The sequence below is a fragment of the Triticum aestivum genome, chromosome 6B, assembly GCF_018294505.1.
Source record: "Triticum aestivum cultivar Chinese Spring chromosome 6B, IWGSC CS RefSeq v2.1, whole genome shotgun sequence".
Taxonomy (NCBI): domain Eukaryota; kingdom Viridiplantae; phylum Streptophyta; class Magnoliopsida; order Poales; family Poaceae; genus Triticum; species Triticum aestivum.
This window is the reverse complement of record NC_057810.1, coordinates 310,271,394-310,280,921: the sequence shown is the minus strand read 5'-3', so window position 1 is coordinate 310,280,921 and position 9,528 is coordinate 310,271,394.

Here is a 9,528-nt window from a genome sequence, read left to right as displayed (position 1 = left end):
CGCCCAATCAACCCCCCCCCATCGCCGGCGACTGCCAACCAGAGGTCTCATGACTTTGAATACCCACCGACCACTAATTTATTACCATTTCTGTCCTTCATATATGTGCTGACGGGTGGGCCCTATGGTAATGTGCGCTGCTGAATGTGGACCATTTGACTGCTCAATTGATCGTGTCATCAACAAATTATGGAGTTGTATGGTGAGCAAGTGACTGTATGATCACCCTAAAATGTAATCCTATTTTTTAACACAGTACAGACTCAAACTACCATTCCTTTCTTTCATATACGGGCTGACAAGTGGGCCCCACGATTACATGCCCTGATGGTGCAACACTAGTTGCGCCACGTGGAACGTTTGACTGGTCAATTGATTGTGTCATCAACAAAATACGGAGTTGTACGGGTGAGCCAGTGACCGTATAATCATGACATGTATTTGTTTAACACGGTACAGATGCAAGGGCTCATATATACGCGCAAGTACTCACCACTATAAGCGCACACACGCGGACCCTACCCCTATGAGCACCTTCGAGAGAGTGGGCCGGCATATGATCTTGAGATATTACGAAGTCACCATAGGTGCCTCGTAGTCGAGTGGAACGTCTCCTCCCACTGAACGCACATCGCCGGAAAATACTGAAATTAACACAAGATAAATGCGAGCATCGGGACTTTAACCTTGGTGGGCTCCAGAAACCACTATGCTCCTAACCATCCAACCACATGTTGGTTAGCACGACAAAATGTATGTGGTGACCGTGATGAGCTTATTCTGAATTCCACTGACCATATCGTGCTTTCGCTTCAAATACAATGACCGTAAGTGTCATCAACAAAATACGGAGCACGCATCAGATGCAAAGTCCGTCACTGTCATCAACAAAATATGGAGACGTATCGTGAGCTAGATACCGTATGATCACCACGATAATGTATACAGTGACCGTAATGAGCATATTTTGAAGTCCACTGACCGTATAGTGCCTTAGCTTGAAATACATTGACCATCACGCATGAATGTGTCATCGGCATGCATACTTTTAGAGGGCCGAGAGATAGTTTGTGTGCATACGTGAAAGTGGTGTAGAAAGAGGGGGTGTCCAATGGAGACAAGGAGAGATATGCCCTTTGCTTCTCTTTCCCTTGACTAATATTTTAGAAGAATATATAAACATTCACAAAGTAGAACAAATATTTTTGGATGTACCATGCAATTAACTTTCATGTATAACATTGTACTATTGTATATGCTTATTTTCTTAGTGGTCGATTGTGTGAGTGGTGTGGTGGGCACATCATTTCTAGTTATGGCTCGTCAACATGAAGACTCATGGGTTGGTTCCATCCTGCACCACATATAGGTTGGACCGAGACGCGTTATACGAAGACCCATGTGGAGGACTCGGCATACAACACGACGCTACTAGAGTCGCGGAGGACTCTATCCCCACTGGTGATAAGCCGACTATATATGATATGTAACCCTAGGCCCCCAGTATGTTATAGAAGTTTGGGGGCTAGTTCGTCGATAGTATACACACACGCACAATGCCATGTATTCACGTGTACTTTGTACACGCCCCTATCACTAATATACAGTACCAGGAGTAGGCTTTTTCTTCAACTACAAGGGTCCGAACTAGGGTAATACTTTGCCTCGTATTACCATCCAGCCTAACAGTCAGCGATATCCTACCGAATGATATGATGAAATCATATCTGCCAACTACTAAGAGAGAGGTGTGTCTGGGGGGGGCAATGTGTGCGAGAGAGGCCTAAAGATAATGTGCATGTGGGAGACACATAGGCACATATATGTGCGTATAGAGGGCTAGTAGAGACCGTGTGTGTGTATATATGCATGTGAGATAAATAGTGTTTTCCAACTGAGATTAGTGAAAAGAGTGGTACATAGTAGTCAGAAAGAGAGAGAGAGAGAGAGAGAGAGAGAGAGAGAGAGAGAGAGAAACATAGAGAGCATGTGCGTGAGACACCCCACCACCCGACACCCCGAGAGAGATTGTGAGCATATGTGAAAGAGAAATGTCGATGCATATAAATTGTGTGCACTTATGTGTTAGATAGAGAGAGATATAACGTGTTTGTGAGAATGGGCCAAGGCATAGTGCATCTACGTGTAAAAGGCGGTTCTACGTGTTAAACTAAAATATAAATGGCATTATTATTTTTGGATGAGATCATGAATTTTGCAAATTGCGTATGGACCAAAATCGGTCTATCAGACACCCATACTATATTCAATTCTAGCATGTGCATGTGTTTATTTCATATTATCGATCCATAGAGTGAGAGCCATTTGAAATACAGGCAATGGATGCTTTTGCAATTCATATATAAACATTAATTAGTGCACTCCATGTTGTTAGTGTGAAGCACTTTATACATTTGTCACTTGCATGGATACATTCCAAATTGCTAGCTGTGAAATAGAATACATGTCGAATTCAACATAAAGGGGGTTTCGAAGATTCGAATTCATAGGAAGTGCATTCATCTATTTGAACCCGAGATAATGGCATTTGTAAATCAGATGTAAAAGGGGGTATCAATCTTTGTTGTGCGTTTGAACATGCTATATATATTCATACGCATGTCTAACTTTTTTATTTGCAACCAAGGAGATTATATCTGGAACCATGCATGAACTGAGGTAAGTTGCATATTTTTTAATATATACTCGCGTACAATGTATATTCAAATGTACCCCCTCCATTCCAAAATAATCGTAGCTTTAGGATTTTTAAGGGTAAAGTTTTGTGAAGTTTGACAAATCCTGAAAGTTCAATTCAACAGAACCGAAAACGTTAATGCTTCTGCTCCCAAATATTGAACGAATCGCCAAATAGGCCTCTGGTCACCCGAAACCGCGCGAGACTAATGTTTGGTGGTAGGAAATTACTGTCCTGACTCTGGCCCGTGTAGCCTATTGGTCCGATGTCCAAAGGTCTAAACCGGGGTAGGTTTGTAACTTCACCAGGATGCCAGTCTCAACCGCCTCCGAGAAGCATTCATATGCCATGGGCGCCTAAACACCCATGCGCTCGGCCGAAATCTATCCCGCCCACATTTGGGACACCTGAGATTATTGTCCTACCCCCAACCCGCAATATGTCCAAAATTTTAGATGGGGGCAAAGTTTGTAACTTTCCCCAAATTTCAAACAAGCGTGTCTCAAACCAAAACATTGTTCCCCTTAGTTCCCCGCCTCCCTTCCTTTCCCCATTCATACTCCGTGGGCGCCAAAACGCCCTCTCCACCAGCCGTGAAACCCCAGCCTCTTCCTTCCTCCACCCCATAGCGGCCAATCCACCGCCGCCCTCCTCCATCACACCGGAGCCGGTACCCCGACGTCGTCGTCCAACGCAACCGCAACCGCAACGCCCTCAAGGACTTAGAAGCTGAAGCCGAGGCAGAGCTGCCTCCACGACGCCGATGTTGACGTGCGCCGTACCAGAACCACTCCGACCACACCGTCCTGCGCCTCATAGCGGCTGCTCCACTGTCACAACCGTCCACCGCACCGGAGCTGTTCCCGCTACGTCGTCGTTCGCCGCTGCGGATCTGGTTCCCTGCTGCCGACAGACGGCCATCGCACGACACTCAACAACTTGGCCATGGGTTCGTCCAAGGCTCCATCGTCCTCCACAACTTCTCGTTTCCAGCGAACCATAAGAAGATCGTTGGGAAAACAAAAGGACACAGCACTGCTAGCAGAAAGAGGTACTCCTCTTCCCTTATTCGTGCAAATCTTACGTCTCTGCTCACACCGTATTCATCCCATGAAAGAAACTAGTTGAGCGCTTCTTACTACATCTTCTTCGTGATACTAAATGCACAAGGTTTCCTCCCTTTACTATTTGACCTTTGCTAGAGGTCAGTAGCCTGCCTGGATTTCAATTCAGGGTCAGTCAAACCGCAATTGAAAGAAGCAGCACCCGCTTAGGCGCTGATACGTCCATTTTGCATCATGCTTTTATATCGATATTTATCGCATTATGGGCTGTTATTTCACGATATGTCACAATACTTATGGCTATTCTCTCTTATTTTACAAGGCTTACCATGAAGAGGGGGAATGCCGGCAGCTGGAATTCTGGCTGGAAAAGGAGCAAATATTGGAGACCTATTCTGCGCAACTCCAAAAGTCCCGAAACTCCACGGAATATCTTAAAAGAAATAAAGAAAAATCGTCGCCAAAGATGAAGGCCAGGGGGCCCACACCCTGCTCACGAGGGTGGGGGCGCGCCCCTCCCCCTAGGCGCGCCCCCCTACCTCGTGGGCCCCCTGGTGGCTCTCCGACGCCCATCTTCTCCTATATGAAGTCTTTTGATGAGAAAAAAATAATAAGCAACCTTTCGGGATGAGACTCCGCCGCCACGAGGTGGAACCTTGACGGAACCAATCTAGGGCTCCGGCAGAGCTGTTCTGCCGGGGACACTTCCCTCCAGGAGGGGGAAATCATCACCATCGTCATCACCAACGCTCCTCTCATCGGGAGAGGGCAATATCCATCAACATCTTCACCAGCACCATCTCATCTCCAAACCCTAGTTCATCTCTTGTATCCAATTCTTGTCTCCAAGTCCGGGATTGGTGCTAGTAGGTTGCTAGTAGTGTTGATTACTCCTTGTAGTTGATGCTAGTTGGTTTATTTGGTGGAAGATCATATGTTCAGATCCTTTATGCACATTATATCCCCTCTGATTATGAACATGAATATTCTTTGTGAGTAGTTACGTTTGTTCCTGAGGACAAGGGAGAAGTCTTGCTATTAGTAGTCGTGTGAATTTGGTATTCGTTCGATATTTTGATAAGATGTATGTTGTCTAACCTCTAGTGGTGTTATGTGAACGTCGACTACATAACACTTCACCATTATTTGGGCCTAGAGGAAGGCATTGGGAAGTAATAAGTAGATGATGGGTTGCTAGAGTGACAGAAGCTTAAACCCTAGTTTATGCGTTGCTTCGTAAGGGGCTGATTTGGATCCATATGTTTCATGCTATGGTTAGGTTTACCTTAATACTTTTGTTGTAGTTGCGGATGCTTGCAATAGAGGTTAATCATAAGTGGGATGCTTGTCCAAGTAAGGGCAGTACCCAAGCACCGGTCCACCCACATATCAAATTATCAAAGTACCGAACGCGAATCATATGAGCGTGATGAAAACTAGCTTGACGATATTCACATGTGTCCTCGGGAGCGCTTTTCCTATTATAAGAGTTTGTCCAGGCTTGTCCTTTGCTACAAAAAGGATTGGGCCACCTTGCTGCACTTTATTTACTTTTGTTACTTGTTGCTTGTTACCATTTATCTTATCACAAAACTATCTGTTACCACTTATTTCAGTACTTGCAGAGAATACCTTGCTGAAAACTGCTTATCATTTCCTTCTACTACTCGTTGGGTTCGACACTCTTACTTATCAAAAGGACTACGATAGATCCCCTATACTTCTGGGTCATCAAGACTCTTTTCTGGCGCCGTTGCCGGGGAGTGTAGCGCCTTTGGTAAGTGGAATTTGGTAAGGAAAATTTTATATAGTGTGCTGAAATTTTCTGTCACTTGTTACTATGGAAAGTGAATCTCTGAGGGGCTTGTTCGGGGTATCTTCACCCGTCCAGTAGAGCAAAGAGTTGCTACTCAACCTACTGAACCTATTGAAAATGAAACTCCTTTTGAATTTCCTTTGGGTATTATGGAAAAACTGCTGGCTAATACTTTTACAGGAGATGGGACAAAGCATCCCGACGAGCATCTACGCTATCTGGATGATATTTGTGGATTATTTAAGCTTGCAGGTATACCCGATGATGTTGTTAAGAAGAAGTCTTTCCCTTTATCTTTGAAGGGAGACGCATCAACATGGTATAGGCTATGTGATTATACAAGATCATGGAACTATAAAAGTGTGAAATTGGAATTTCATCAAAAGTATTACCCTATGCATCTTGTTCATTGTGATCGCAATTATATATATAATTTTTGGCCTCGCAAAGGAGAAAGCATCGCTCAAGCTTGGGGGAGGCTTAAATCCATGTTATATTCATGCCCCAATCATGATCTCTCAAGATTGACAATTCTTCAGAATTTTTATGCTCGGCTCTCTGATAATAATAAAACCATGCTCGATACTTGTTGTGCGGGCTCTTTTATGATGAAGCCTATTGAATTCAGATGGAATTTATTGGATATAATTAAATGCAACTCTGAAGATTGGGACCTCGATGAAGGTAAGGAGTCAGGTATGACACCTAAGTTTGATTGTGTTAAATCTTTTATGGATACCGATATTTTCCGTAAGTTTAGCACTAAATATGGACTTGACTCTGAGATAGTAGCTTCTTTATGTGAATCCTTTGCTACTTATGTTGATCTCCCCAAGGAGAAGTGGTTTAAATATCATCCTCCCATAGAAGTAAAAGTAGCTGTACCTATTAAAGTTGAAGAAGAAACCATCACTTATAATGATCCTATTGTTCCTACCTCTTATGTTGAGAAACCACCTTTCCCTGCTAGAGTAAAGGATCATGCCAAATCTTCGACTGTTGTTCGTAAAAGCAATACTAGAACTTATACACCTCCTGAGCAAGTCAAAGTAGAACCTAATATTGCTATTGTTAAAGATCTCTTGTCCGATAATATTGATGGGCATGTCATTGAATTCTCTGGTGAAACTGCTAGAATTGCTAAACCCTGTGATAGAGATAAACATAGACCCGTGGTAGGCGTGCCTGTTATTTCTGTTAAAATAGGAGATCATTGTTATCATGGCTTATGTGATATGGGTTCTAGTGCTAGTGTTATACCCATTGACTTATATAAAGAAATTATGCATGATATCGCACCTGCTGAGTTAGAAGATATTGATGTTACAATTAAACTTGCCAATAGGGATACTATATCTGCAATGGGAATTGTTAGAGATGTTGAAGTCTTGTGTGGGAAAACCAAATATCCCGCTGATTTTCTTGTTCTTGGTTATCCACAAGATAGCTTTTGTCCCATTATATTTGGTAGACCCTTCTTGAATATTGTTAATGCTAAGATAGACTGCGAAAAGAATGTTGTTACTATTGGCTTGGATGATATGGTTCATGAGTTTAATTTCTCTAAATTTAGTAAACAACATCGTGAGGAAGAATTGCCTAGTAAGGATGAAATTATTGGTCTTTCTTCTATTGCTGTACCTCCTAGTGATCCTTTAGAACACTATTTGCTAGACCATGAAAATGAGATGTTCATGAATGAAAGAAGGTAAATAGATGAAGTATTCTTTAAACAGAAACCTATTCTGAAACACAATTTGCCTGTTGAAATTTTAGGGGATCCTCCTCCACCCAAGGGTGATCCCGTGTTTGAGCTTAAACCGTTGCCTGATAATCTTAAGTATGCTTATCTTGATGAAAAGAAAATATATCATGTTATTATTAGTGCTAACCTTTCAAAGCATGAAGAAGAAAGATTATTGAAAACTCTGAAAAAGCACCGTGCCGCTATTGGATATACTCTGGATGATCTTAAGGGCATCAGTCCCACTCTATGTCAACATAAAATAAATTTGGAAGCTGATGCCAAACCAGTTTGTGATCCTCAACGACGTTTGAATCCTAAAATGAAAGAAGTGGTAAGAAAAGAAATACTCAAGCTTCTGGAGGCAGGTATAATTTATCCCGTTGCTGATAGTCAATGGGTAAGTCCTGTCCATTATGTCCCTAAGAAGGGAGGTATTACTGTTGTCCCTAATGATAAAGATGAATTGATCCCGCAAAGAATTATCACAGGTTATAGGATGGTAATTGATTTCCGCAAATTAAATAAAGCTACTAAGAAAGATCATTACCCCATAACTTTTATTGATCAAATGCTAGAAAGATTATGCAAACATACACATTATTGCTTTCTAGATGGTTATTCTGGTTTCTCTCAAATACCTGTGTCGGCTAAAGATCAATCAAAGACTACTTTTACATGCCCTTTTGGTACTTTTGCTTATAGACGTATGCCTTTTGGTTTATGTAATGCACCTGCTACCTTTCAAAGATGCATGATGGCTATATTCTCTGACTTTTGTGAAAAGATTTGTGAGGTTTTCATGGACGACTTTTCCGTCTATGGTTCCTCTTTTGATGATTGCTTGAGCAATCTTGATCGAGTTTTGCAGAGATGTGAAGAAACTAATCTTGTCTTGAATTGGGAAAAGTGCCACTTTATGGTTAATGAAGGTATTTCCTTGGGGCACAAAGTTTCTGAAAGAGGTATTGAAGTTGATAAAGCCAAGGTTGACGCTATTGAAAAGATGCCATGTCCCAAGGACATCAAAGGTATAAGAAGTTTCCTTGGTCACGCCGGATTTTATAGGAGGTTCATTAAGGACTTCTCGAAAATTTCTCGGCCTCTGACTAATTTATTACAAAAAGATGTACCATTTGTCTTTGATGATGATTGTGTAGAAGCATTTGAAATACTTAAGAAAGCATTAGTCTCTGCACCTATTGTTCAGCCACCTGATTGGAATTTACCCTTTGAAATTATGTGTGATGCTAGTGATTATGCTGTAGGTGTTGTTCTAGGGCAAAGAGTTGATAAGAAATTAAATGTTATCCATTATGCTAGTAAGACTCTAGACAATGCTCAAAGAAATTATGCTACTACTGAAAAGGAACTCTTAGCGGTTGTATTTGCTTGTGATAAATTCAGACCCTATATTGTTGATTCTAGAGTAACTATTCATATCGATCATGCTGCTATTAAATATCTTATGGAAAAGAAAGATGCTAAACCTAGACTCATTAGATGGTTTCTCTTGCTCCAAGAATTTGATTTACATATTGTTGATAGAAAAGGAGCTGAGAACCCCGTTGCAGACAACTTGTCTAGGCTATAGAATGTTCTTGATAACCCACTACCTATTGATGATAGCTTCCCTGATGAGCAATTAAATGTCATAAGTACTTCTCGTAGCACTCTGTGGTATGCTGATTATGCTAATTATATTGTTGCTAAATTTATACCGCCTAGCTTCACATACCAACAAAAGAAAAAGTTTTTCTATGACTTGCGACATTACTTTTGGGATGACCCACATCTTTATAAAGAAGGAGTAGATGGTGTTATTAGACGTTGTGTACCTGAGCATGAACAGGAACAGATCCTACGCAAGTGTCACTCCGAAGCCTATGGAGGACACCGAGATAGAACTGCACATAAGGTATTGCAATCCGGTTTTTATTGGCCTACTCTCTTCAAGGATGCCCGTAAGTTTGTTTTATCTTGCGATGAAAGTCAAAGAATTGGTAATATCAGTAGACGTCAAGAAATGTCTATGAACTATTCACTTGTTATTGAGCCATTTGATGTTTGGGGCTTTGATTATATGGGACCTTTTCCTGCCTCTAATGGTTACACTCATATTTTAGTTGTTGTTGATTACGTTACTAAGTGGGTAGAAGCTATTCCAACTAGTAGTGCTGATCATAACACTTCTATTAAAATGCTT